The following is an 11,347-nucleotide window of genomic DNA, read 5'->3' as shown; positions in this document are numbered from 1 at the left end:
GAAAGAGGTTACAGTGAAGTTACTAATATCAATTGGAAAGTGGAAAGAGGTAAAGTGAAGTTACTAATATCACTTGGGAAGTGGAAAGAGGTTACAGTGAAGTTACTTATATCACTTGGAAAGTGGAAAGTGGTTACAGTGAAGTTACTAATATCACTTGGAAAGTGGAAAGAGGTAAAGTGAAGTTACAGCACAACACAACACAGCAGCACAGCGCAGCACAGCACAACACAGCAGCACAGCACAACACAGCGCACAACACAACAGCACAGCACAGCACAACACAGCACAGCACAACGCAGCAGCACAACACAACAGCACAGCACAACAGCACAGCACAACACAACAGCACAACACAACAGCACAGCACAACACAGCAGCACAGCACAACACAACAGCACAGCACAACACAGCAGCACAGCACAACGCAGCAGCACAGCACAGCACAACGCAACACAACACGGCAGCACAGCACAACACAACACAGCAGCACAGCACAACACAGCAGAGCACAGCAGTGCAGCGCAGCGCAACACAACAGCACAGCACAGCACAACACAGCACGACACAACACAGCACAACGCAGCAGCACAGCACAGCACAACAGAACACAACACAGCAGCACAGCACAGCACAACAGAACACAACACAGCAGCACAGCACAGCACGGCACAACACAGCAGCACAGCACAGCACAGCACAGCACAACACAGCACAGCACAGCAGAGCAGAGCAGAGCACAACACAACACAGCAGCACAGCACAGCACAACACAGCAGCACAGCACAGCACAACAGTACAGCACAACACAGCAGCACAACACAACACAGCGCAGCGCAACACAACACAACAGCACAGCACAACACAGCAGCACAGCACAACAACGCAACACAACACAACACAGCAGCACAGCACAGCACAACGCAACACAACACAGCAGCACAGCACAACGCAACACAACACAGCAGCACAGCACAGCACAACACCACAGCACAACACAGCACAGCACAACAGCAGCACAGCACAGCACAGCACAACACAGCAGCACAGCACAGCACAATACAGCAGCACAGCACAGCACAGCACAACACAACAGCACAATACAGCACAACACAACAGCACAGCACAATACAGCAGCACAGCACAGCAGCACAGCACAATACAGCAGCACAGCACAGCACAACCCAACCCACCTGACCTGTGCCACGTGGCTTGTACGTGGGGGGCAATGGGGTCACCCCCCCTCCTGCCTCTTCCCTGTTGGGCATGTTGAGAGGGGTGCACAGGTAGTGGGGGCACACGTCTGGTGCGCACACACACACACACACACTCTCACTCACACACACACACACTCTCTCACTCACTCACACACACACACACACACTCACACACACACACACTCTCACTCACTCACACACACACACACACACACACAGAGTAATGATGGCTGAATGACTTGATTTTTTTTCCTCCTTACTTTTTTGACTCACTTGTGTAAACAAAGTGAGTCTATGTTTTAACCCGGTGTTCGGTTGTCTGTGTGTGTGTGTGTGTGTGTGTCCGTGGTAAACTTTAACATTGACATTTTCTCTGCAAATACTTTGTCAGCTGCCACCAAATTTGGCATAAAAATAGGAAAAATTCAGTTCTTTCCAGTCATCTTGTTTAAAACAATATTGCACCTCTGGAATGGGCACAAAATTTTTTTAAAAAGCAGCCTAATTATATGCAAACTGCATTTACTGCTATATTTATGTTTTTTGTATTCTCTAAACTTGGCACTTTGACCTCTTATTCTGACACAACAACAAGAGGAGTCATTATTATCATTTTTTGTTCAAACAGGAACTTCTTTTGCTAAGCATGGAATATTTATTTATTTTGCAAACGTTTTGGTGCAGATGGTAAAAAAGGGAAATTACTCTGTAATTAATGCTAGGGGACTTGATTTATCACAAGTGAGTCTTGAAGGCCTTGCCTCTCTTGTTTTTTCTTTTTTTTTCCCACGGTGAAATTACAATCTTGTACAGTGATAAACATACAGATATAAATATTGCATCGTACACATATGAGCAAACACGGATGCATAATAATATTTGCAACAACGACGAAAACACAAATTTATTTAATACCTAGGTACACACATGGACACAATACTGTCAAGAATTATACAACTATCCCATACAACCAGATGACAGTTTGATTGACAGAGACATAACACCATCAAGGGAACCTTCACCCCTGCCAGTGTTGAGGGAAGAAGTGGAAGAAGCTGTACGCAGTCTACCAGCAGGAAAGTCACCTGGAGCAGACAACATTCCGGCAGAGCTGCTCAAACACGGAGGGAATGAGCTGGTCACAATTGTAACAGCAATCTGTCAAAAGATCTGGGAGACAAAACAGTGGCCCTCAGAATGGACTCGGTCGCTCATCATCCCCATACCAAAAAAGGGGAATCTCCGCCAATGCCAGAATTACAGGACAATCAGTCTTATTAGCCACACGAGCAAAATCCTGCTTCGAGTCATTCTAAACCGACTCAAGAAAGAGGCTGAAGAACACCTGGCAGAGGAACAAGCCGGATTCAGAGCAGGCAGAAGCACAGTAGAACAGATCTTCACCTGCCGATTACTGATGGAAAAACACCTGCAACATCAAAGAGACCTGTTCCACAACTTCATAGACTTCAAGAAAGCCTTTGACAGGTTGTGGCATGATGGACTATGGCAGGTACTCAGACAGTTTGGCATCGAGGAGGGTCTTACCCAAGTCATTCAGGCGCTGTACAAGACATCCAGCAGCGCAGTCCTCCTCAACAACCAAATCGGAATATACTTTAAGACCACAGTCGGTGTCCGTCAGGGTTGCCTGCTCTCCCCAGTACTATTCAACCTTTTCCTAGAAAACATCATGCGCGAAACCCTCCATGACTTCCACTCTACCATCTCCATAGGAGGAAGAATCATCAGCAACTTGAGATTCGCAGATGACATAGATCTACTAGGAGGCAGCAACAAAGAACTACAAGACCTCACCAAGAGACTAGAAGGAAGAGCAGGTGCATACGGAATGGAAGTGAGCACCGAGAAAAGCAAAGTGTTGGTAAACAGCTCAACCAACACCCAAGCTCAAATCTTCATGAACGGACAACAACTTGAAGAAGTGGATGCTTTCAAATATCTCGGCACCACCCTCACAAACGACGGTCGCTCAACAACTGAAATAAAGATTAGGATAGCGATCGCAACATCAGCAATGGCTAAGCTCAGCAAGATTTGGAAGAGCAGAGAGATCAGCTTTCCAACAAAGATCAAACTGTACCGATCCCTGGTGCTATCCATACTGCTGTATGGATGTGAAAGTTGGACTTTAACAGCAGAGACTACTAGGAAAGTCCAGACGTTTGAGACAAAATGCTTCAGACGACTGCTTGGAATCTCATGGAAGGACAGAAAGACCAATGACTTTGTCAAGAGCCAAATAACTATGCTAGTGGGTCCACTGGAACCACTCTTAGCAGTGGTCAAAAGGAGGAAGCTGTCATGGTTCGGGCATGTGACACGCCACAATTCACTGCAAAAGACAGTTCTACAGGGAACGCTAGAGGGTGGTAGGCGAAGAGGGAGGCAAGCCAAATGCTGGATGGACAACATCAAGGAATGGACCAATTGGATAGCGCTACGCTGATACGACAGGCAGAAGATAGAACCGGATGGCGTCGTCTGACTACGGAATCGTCCCTCATGTCTCCTCTACGCCCATCTCGGGCAGGAGAATGAATGGAATGGACACACATGCATGTTTCGTGCAGACATACATAAACGAAACAAAAACATGTACCAGGACAGGTACTTTTTGTTGTTTGTTTTTACAGATTGTTAATCATATCATAAACTGAAATGCCTTTTTTTTCCTTTTTTCTTTTTTAAAGCTTAGAGCCCACACTACACATTGTCAAACCAGGTACACGTGCACCGTGTGGTTGGAAAGAGGTATAGTGAAGTTACTAATATCACTTGGAAAGTGGAAAGAGGTAAAGTGAAGTTACTAAAATCACTTGGAAAGTGGAAAGAGGTAAAGTGAAGTTACTAATATCACTTGGAAAGTGGAAAGAGGTAAAGTGAAGTTACTAATATCACTTGGAAAGTGGAAAGAGGTAAAGTGAAGTTACTAAAATCACTTGGAAAGTGGAAAGAGGTTACAGTGAAGTTACTAATATCACTTGGAAAGTGGAAAGAGGTAAAGTGAAGTTACTAATATCACTTGGAAAGTGGAAAGAGGTAAAGTGAAGTTACTAATATCACTTGGAAAGTGGAAAGAGGTAAAGTGAAGTTACTAAAATCACTTGGAAAGTGGAAAGAGGTTACAGTGAAGTTACTAATATCACTTGGAAAGTGGAAAGAGGTAAAGTGAAGTTACTGATATCACTTGGAAAGTGGAAAGAGGTTACAGTGAAGTTACTTATATCACTTGGAAAGTGGTTACAGTGAAGTTACTGATATCACTTGGAAAGTGGAAAGAGGTTATAGAGAAGTTACTAATATCACTTGGAAAGTGGAAAGAGGTAAAGTGAAGTTACTTATATCACTTGGAAAGTGGAAAGTGGTTACAGTGAAGTTACTAATATCACTTGGAAAGTGGAAAGAGGTTACAGTGAAGTTACTAATATCACTTGGAAAGTGGAAAGAGGTAAAGTGAAGTTACTAATATCTCTTGGAAAGTGGAAAGAGGTAAAGTGAAGTTACTAACATCACTTGGAAAGTGGGAAGAGGTTACAGTGAATTTACAAATATCACTTGGAAAGTGGAAAGAGGTTACAGTGAAGTTACTAATATCACTTGGAAAGTGGAAAGAGGTTACAGTGAAGTTACTAATATCACTTGGAAAGTGGAAAGAGGTAAAATGAAGTTACTAATGTCACTTGGAAAGTGGAAAGAGATAAAGTGAAGTTACTAATATCACTTGGAAAGTGGAAAGAGGTAAAGTGAAGTTACTAATATCACTTGGAAAGAGGTTACAGTGAAGTTACTAATATCACTTGGAAAGTGGAAAGAGGTAAAGTGAAGTTACTAATATCACTTGGAAAGAGGTTACAGTGAAGTTACTAATATCACTTGGAAAGTGTAAAGAGGTAAAGTGAAGTTACTGATATCACTTGGAAAGTGGAAAGAGGTAAAGTGAAGTTACTAATATCACTTGGAAAGAGGCTACAGTGAATTTACAAATATCACTTGGAAAGTGGAAAGAGGTTATAGAAGTTACTAATATCACTTGGAAAGTGGAAAGAGGTTACAGTGAATTTACAAATATCACTTGGAAAGTGTAAAGAGGTAAAGTGAAGTTACTAATATCACTTGGAAAGTGGAAAGAGGTTACAGTGAAGTTACTAATATCACTTGGAAAGTGGAAAGAGGTTACAGAAGTTACTAATATCACTTGGAAAGTGGAAAGAGGTAAAGTGAAGTTACTAATATCACTTGGAAAGTGGAAAGAGGTCACAGTGAAGTTACTAATATCACTTGGAAAGTGGAAAGAGGTCACAGTGAAGTTACTAATATCACTTGGAAAGTGGAAAGAGGTTAACGTGAAGTTACTAATATCACTTGGAAAGTGGAAAGAGGTTAACGTGAAGTTACTAATATCACTTGGAAAGAGGCTACAGTGAAGTTACTAATATCACTTGGAAAGTGGAAAGAGGTTACAGTGAAGTTACTAATATCACTTGGAAAGTGGAAAGAGGTTACAGTGAAGTTACTAATATCACTTGGAAAGAGGCTACAGTGAAGTTACTAATATCACTTGGAAAGTGGAAAGAGGTTACAGTGAAGTTACTAATATCACTTGGAAAGTGGAAAGAGGTTACAGTGAATTTACTAATATCACTTGGAAAGTGGAAAGAGGTAAAGTGAAGTTACTAATATCACTTGGAAAGTGGAAAGAGGTAAAGTGAAGTTACTAATATCACTTGGAAAGTGGAAAGAGGTTACAGAAGTTACTAATTTCACTTGGAAAGTGGAAAGAGGTAAAGTGAAGTTACTGATATCACTTGGAAAGTGGAAAGAGGTAAAGTGAAGTTACTTATATCACTTGGAAAGTGGAAAGTGGTTACAGTGAAGTTACTAATATCACTTGGAAAGTGGAAAGAGGTTACAGTGAAGTTACTAATATCACTTGAAAAGGGGAAAGAGGTAAAGTGAAGTTACTAATATCTCTTGGAAAGTGGAAAGAGGTAAAGTGAAGTTACTAATATCACTTGGAAAGTGGAAAGTGGTTACAGTGAAGTTACTAATATCACTTGGAAAGTGGAAAGAGGTTACAATGAAGTTACTAATATCACTTGGAAAGGGGAAAGAGGTAAAGTGAAGTTACTAATATCTCTTGGAAAGTGGAAAGAGGTAAAGTGAAGTTACTAATATCACTTGGAAAGTGGAAAGAGGTAAAGTGAAGTTACTAATATCACTTGGAAAGTGGAAAGAGGTCACAGTGAAGTTACTAATATCACTTGGAAAGTGGAAAGAGGTCACAGTGAAGTTACTAATATCACTTGGAAAGTGGAAAGAGGTTAACGTGAAGTTACTAATATCACTTGGAAAGTGGAAAGAGGTTAACGTGAAGTTACTAATATCACTTGGAAAGAGGCTACAGTGAAGTTACTAATATCACTTGGAAAGTGGAAAGAGGTTACAGTGAAGTTACTAATATCACTTGGAAAGTGGAAAGAGGTTACAGTGAAGTTACTAATATCACTTGGAAAGAGGCTACAGTGAAGTTACTAATATCACTTGGAAAGTGGAAAGAGGTTACAGTGAAGTTACTAATATCACTTGGAAAGTGGAAAGAGGTTACAGTGAATTTACTAATATCACTTGGAAAGTGGAAAGAGGTAAAGTGAAGTTACTAATATCACTTGGAAAGTGGAAAGAGGTAAAGTGAAGTTACTAATATCACTTGGAAAGTGGAAAGAGGTTACAGAAGTTACTAATTTCACTTGGAAAGTGGAAAGAGGTAAAGTGAAGTTACTGATATCACTTGGAAAGTGGAAAGAGGTAAAGTGAAGTTACTTATATCACTTGGAAAGTGGAAAGTGGTTACAGTGAAGTTACTAATATCACTTGGAAAGTGGAAAGAGGTTACAGTGAAGTTACTAATATCACTTGAAAAGGGGAAAGAGGTAAAGTGAAGTTACTAATATCTCTTGGAAAGTGGAAAGAGGTAAAGTGAAGTTACTAATATCACTTGGAAAGTGGAAAGTGGTTACAGTGAAGTTACTAATATCACTTGGAAAGTGGAAAGAGGTTACAATGAAGTTACTAATATCACTTGGAAAGGGGAAAGAGGTAAAGTGAAGTTACTAATATCTCTTGGAAAGTGGAAAGAGGTAAAGTGAAGTTACTAATATCACTTGGAAAGTGGAAAGAGGTAAAGTGAAGTTACTAATATCACTTGGAAAGTGGAAAGAGGTTACTTTGAAGTTACTAATATCACTTGGAAAGAGGAAAGAGGTTACAGTGAAGTTACTAATATCACTTGGAAAGTGGAAAGAGGTAAAGTGAAGTTACTAATATCACTTGGAAAGAGGTTACAGTGAAGTTACTAATATCACTTGGAAAGAGGTTACAGTGAAGTTACTAATATCACTTGGAAAGTGGAAAGAGGTAAAGTGAAGTTACTAATATCACTTGGAAAGTGGAAAGAGGTTACAGTGAAGTTACTAATATCACTTGGAAAGTGGAAAGAGGTTACAGTGAAGTTACTAATATCACTTGGAAAGTGGAAAGAGGTACAGTGAAGAGCACTACAACTACTTTACTTATCTTACTTTTAAAACATTTAATCACAAAAATCCAAAACTATAAATAATACATCAGTTTACATCATGACCACTCCCACTCAAAGACCAACATATTCACTCTGTTTCAAGAACAATGCTTTTATTGAACACTGTAGTCATAAACAAGCCACTGAAGAACAAGAACACGCACAACTTTCCAAACTCACACCACACACAACGTATGCATTTCTTTTCCATCCCTTCAGATTGTGGCACAAAAACAGTACACTGACCAAGAAACAACCGGGCTTTGTGAACACAACTTGTGTGATGAGGTAAACCGAGCTGTAATACTGATAAATAAGTACCCGTGCAAAACCACTCCTCCTCCAACAATGTGCAAATGGCTTCATCGCCCTATATCACACTTCTCAACACACCAATGTCTGTTGTAATGTCTTTTTTCATTAAGTTTTTTAAAAATTTTTTACCTGCAATGATTTCCAATTTCCATTCATACAAGTCAAAAATATATACAAGATGATCATTCTGAAAAACTGCAACCAAATATTGTCCTAACCAAAATCCAAGATAATATACATCTTTACTGCTCTCATCTTCAGTCATTATAGCAAAGGTATCAAGTATCCCCCAAAACACAATACATCTTTACTGCTGTCATATTCAGTCATTATAGCAAATGTATCAAGTATCCCCCAAAACACAATACATCTTTACTGCTGTCATATTCAGTCATTATAGCAAAGGTATCAAGTATTCCCCAAAACACAATACATCTTTACTGCTGTCATATTCAGTCATTATAGCAAAGGTATCAAGTATCCCCCAAAACACAATACATCTTTACTGCTGTCATATTCAGTCATTATAGCAAAGGTATCAAGTATCCCCCAAAACACAATACATCTTTACTGCTGTCATATTCAGTCATTATAGCAAAGGTATCAAGTATCCCAAAAACAAAACACAATACATCTTTACTGCTGTCATATTCAGTCATTATAGCAAAGGTATCAAGTATCCCCCAAAACACAATACATCTTTACTGCTGTCATATTCAGTCATTATAGCAAAGGTATCAAGTATCCCAAAAACAAAACACAAATGATAAAGGGAGAAAATCAAACGATGCCAAAAACTTGGCAGCATCAGTGTGGGCAATGATTTTTGTGCTCAAAAGGGTCCAATGTCAAGTCGTGTATATCATGTCCGCGCATGTCAGTGTGTGGGTGTGCATGTGGTTGTGTGTGTTAGAATTCAAACGCAGTTCAAAGAGTGTGATTGGATGCATGCATTGAGTGAGAGAAAATTGTGAGTGTGTGTGTTGTCAGTCTCCACACACCAGCCCTGGACGTACCAAGATAATTATAAAATGTCAAAAGTTAAAGAGAAAAAAATAGACTTAACACCTCCAAACTCACTGAAACGAAAACCATACAAAGTACATAAATAAGAGACAAAACCCCAACATAACCTTCTGAACCTGCCCTGTGGCAGCATATAGAGGTGAGCATTCCCACGTCCCCCACACCTGACTGAACAAGGACGGTTTCCACCCCTTCATCCTCCCTCCCTGACCACAGCTCAGCATGGCACAACCACCTCACAACATCTTCGCCTCCCAGATTCACCGGCAATGGAGTCACTGTGGTGCAGCGGGCGTCACCTCAGTCCTGCATTGTGGGCGATTCGGAAGTGGTTGATCCTTCTTCGTCAGAGGTCAGGTCTTCAGCTGCCTCGATGCGGGGACTGCAACACACCCAGACATCTGTCACTGCTGAGCTGATCAAGGTTTGATGCAGTGAACATCAACAACGGTCCATACAGACATCTGTCACTGCTGAGCTGATCAATGTTTGATGCAGTGAACATCAACAAGGGTCCATACAGACATCTGTCGCTGCTGAGCTGATCAAGGTTTGATGCAGTGAACATCAACAAGGGTCCATACAGACATCTGTCACTGCTGAGCTGATCAATGTTTGATGCAGTGAACATCAACAAGGGTCCATACAGACATCTGTCGCTACTGAGCTGATCAATGTTTGATGCAGTGAACATCAACAAGGGTCCATACAGACATCTGTCACTGCTGACCTGATCAATGTTTGATGCAGTGAACATCAACAAGGGTCCATACAGACATCTGTCACTGCTGAGCTGATCAATGTTTGATGCAGTGAACATCAACAAGGGTCCATACAGACATCTGTCGCTGCTGAGCTGATCAATGTTTGATGCAGTGAACATCAACAACGGTCCATACAGACATCTGTCACTGCTGAGCTGATCAATGTTTGATGCAGTGAACATCAACAACGGTCCATACAGACATCTGTCACTGCTGAGCTGATCAATGTTTGATGCAGTGAACATCAACAACGGTCCATACAGACATCTGTCACTGCTGAGCTGATCAATGTTTGATGCAGTGAACATCAACATCCATACAGACATCTGTCACTGCTGAGCTGATCAATGTTTGATGCAGTGAACATCAACAACGGTCCATACAGACATCTCTCACTGCTGAGCTGATCAATGTTTGATGCAGTGAACATCAACAAGGGTCCATACAGACATCTGTCACTGCTGAGCTGATCAATGTTTGATGCAGTGAACATCAACATCCATACAGACATCTGTCACTGCTGAGCTGATCAATGTTTGATGCAGTGAACATCAACAAGGGTCCATACAGACATCTGTCACTGCTGAGCTGATCAAGGTTTGATGCAGTGAACATCAACAAGGGTCCATACAGACATCTGTCTCTGCTGAGCTGATCAATATTTGATGCAGTGAACATCAACAAGGGTCCATACAGACATCTGTCACTGTTGAGCTGATCAATGTTTGATGCAGTGAACATCAACAAGGGTCCATACAGACATCAGAACACAAAAACCATCAAGACACTTTCCATCTTTACCAGTAAAATGAAACACTTGAATGCTTAACAGCTGTATGTTCCAAACCACTTTAATATTTGACCCATTTCTGTTCATGTACCAGTTTTGCAGTCAGCACTGGATCCACTCATTTGTCTTTCGGATCAAACCTGAAACAAAGTCCTGTGTGAAGCATTCACTTTACATACAGTGAAAGAACACACACAGCAACAAAAGGATTGTCCCTGGTGAAAGTCTTTTAAATTACATTTTGAAACAAACACATTTGCAGAAAAAAAAAGAAGAAAAAAAAGAAAGGTACTGCAATGTGATGTGCTCTCCACAGGGAGAGCAGCCCAAATTTTACACAGAGAAATCTGTTGAGACAAAAAGTAATACAATACCTTCCAATACAGTACAGTACCATGCAATACATTGTAACACAATCCACTCCACTCACCACTCATCTTGCTGTGGGATGGCCACAAGCCCTTTCTGGATGACTGCCCCATAGGAGAGTGACGTCCCTTCCTCTCTGTCATACAGCTCCACTGTCAGTGGCATCGTTTCCTGTTCACACACACACACACAGGTCAGTATGATATGGTCACTATCACTGCTACAATGACTGTCCTAAATACATCATTTCCTGTTCACACACACA

At 41.0% G+C, this 11,347-nt stretch overlaps 1 long non-coding RNA gene across 1 annotated transcript; it reads right to left on the bottom strand.

Moving 5' to 3' along the window:
- Positions 1-7,967: 7,967 nt before the first annotated feature.
- LOC143298206 (uncharacterized) lies at positions 7,968-11,248 on the bottom strand. The gene is made up of 2 exons (XR_013057362.1): positions 11,144-11,248; positions 7,968-9,541 (listed from the first exon to the last, which is right to left on the bottom strand). It is a non-coding gene; the product is annotated as an uncharacterized LOC143298206 (long non-coding RNA).
- Positions 11,249-11,347: the final 99 nt, after the last annotated feature.

The sequence above is a fragment of the Babylonia areolata genome, chromosome 23 (genome assembly GCF_041734735.1).
Source record: "Babylonia areolata isolate BAREFJ2019XMU chromosome 23, ASM4173473v1, whole genome shotgun sequence".
In the NCBI taxonomy this organism is placed as follows: Eukaryota; Metazoa; Mollusca; class Gastropoda; order Neogastropoda; family Buccinidae; genus Babylonia; species Babylonia areolata.
Note: the sequence above shows the minus strand (reverse complement) of the source record. Positions and strands in the feature narration are given on the sequence as shown.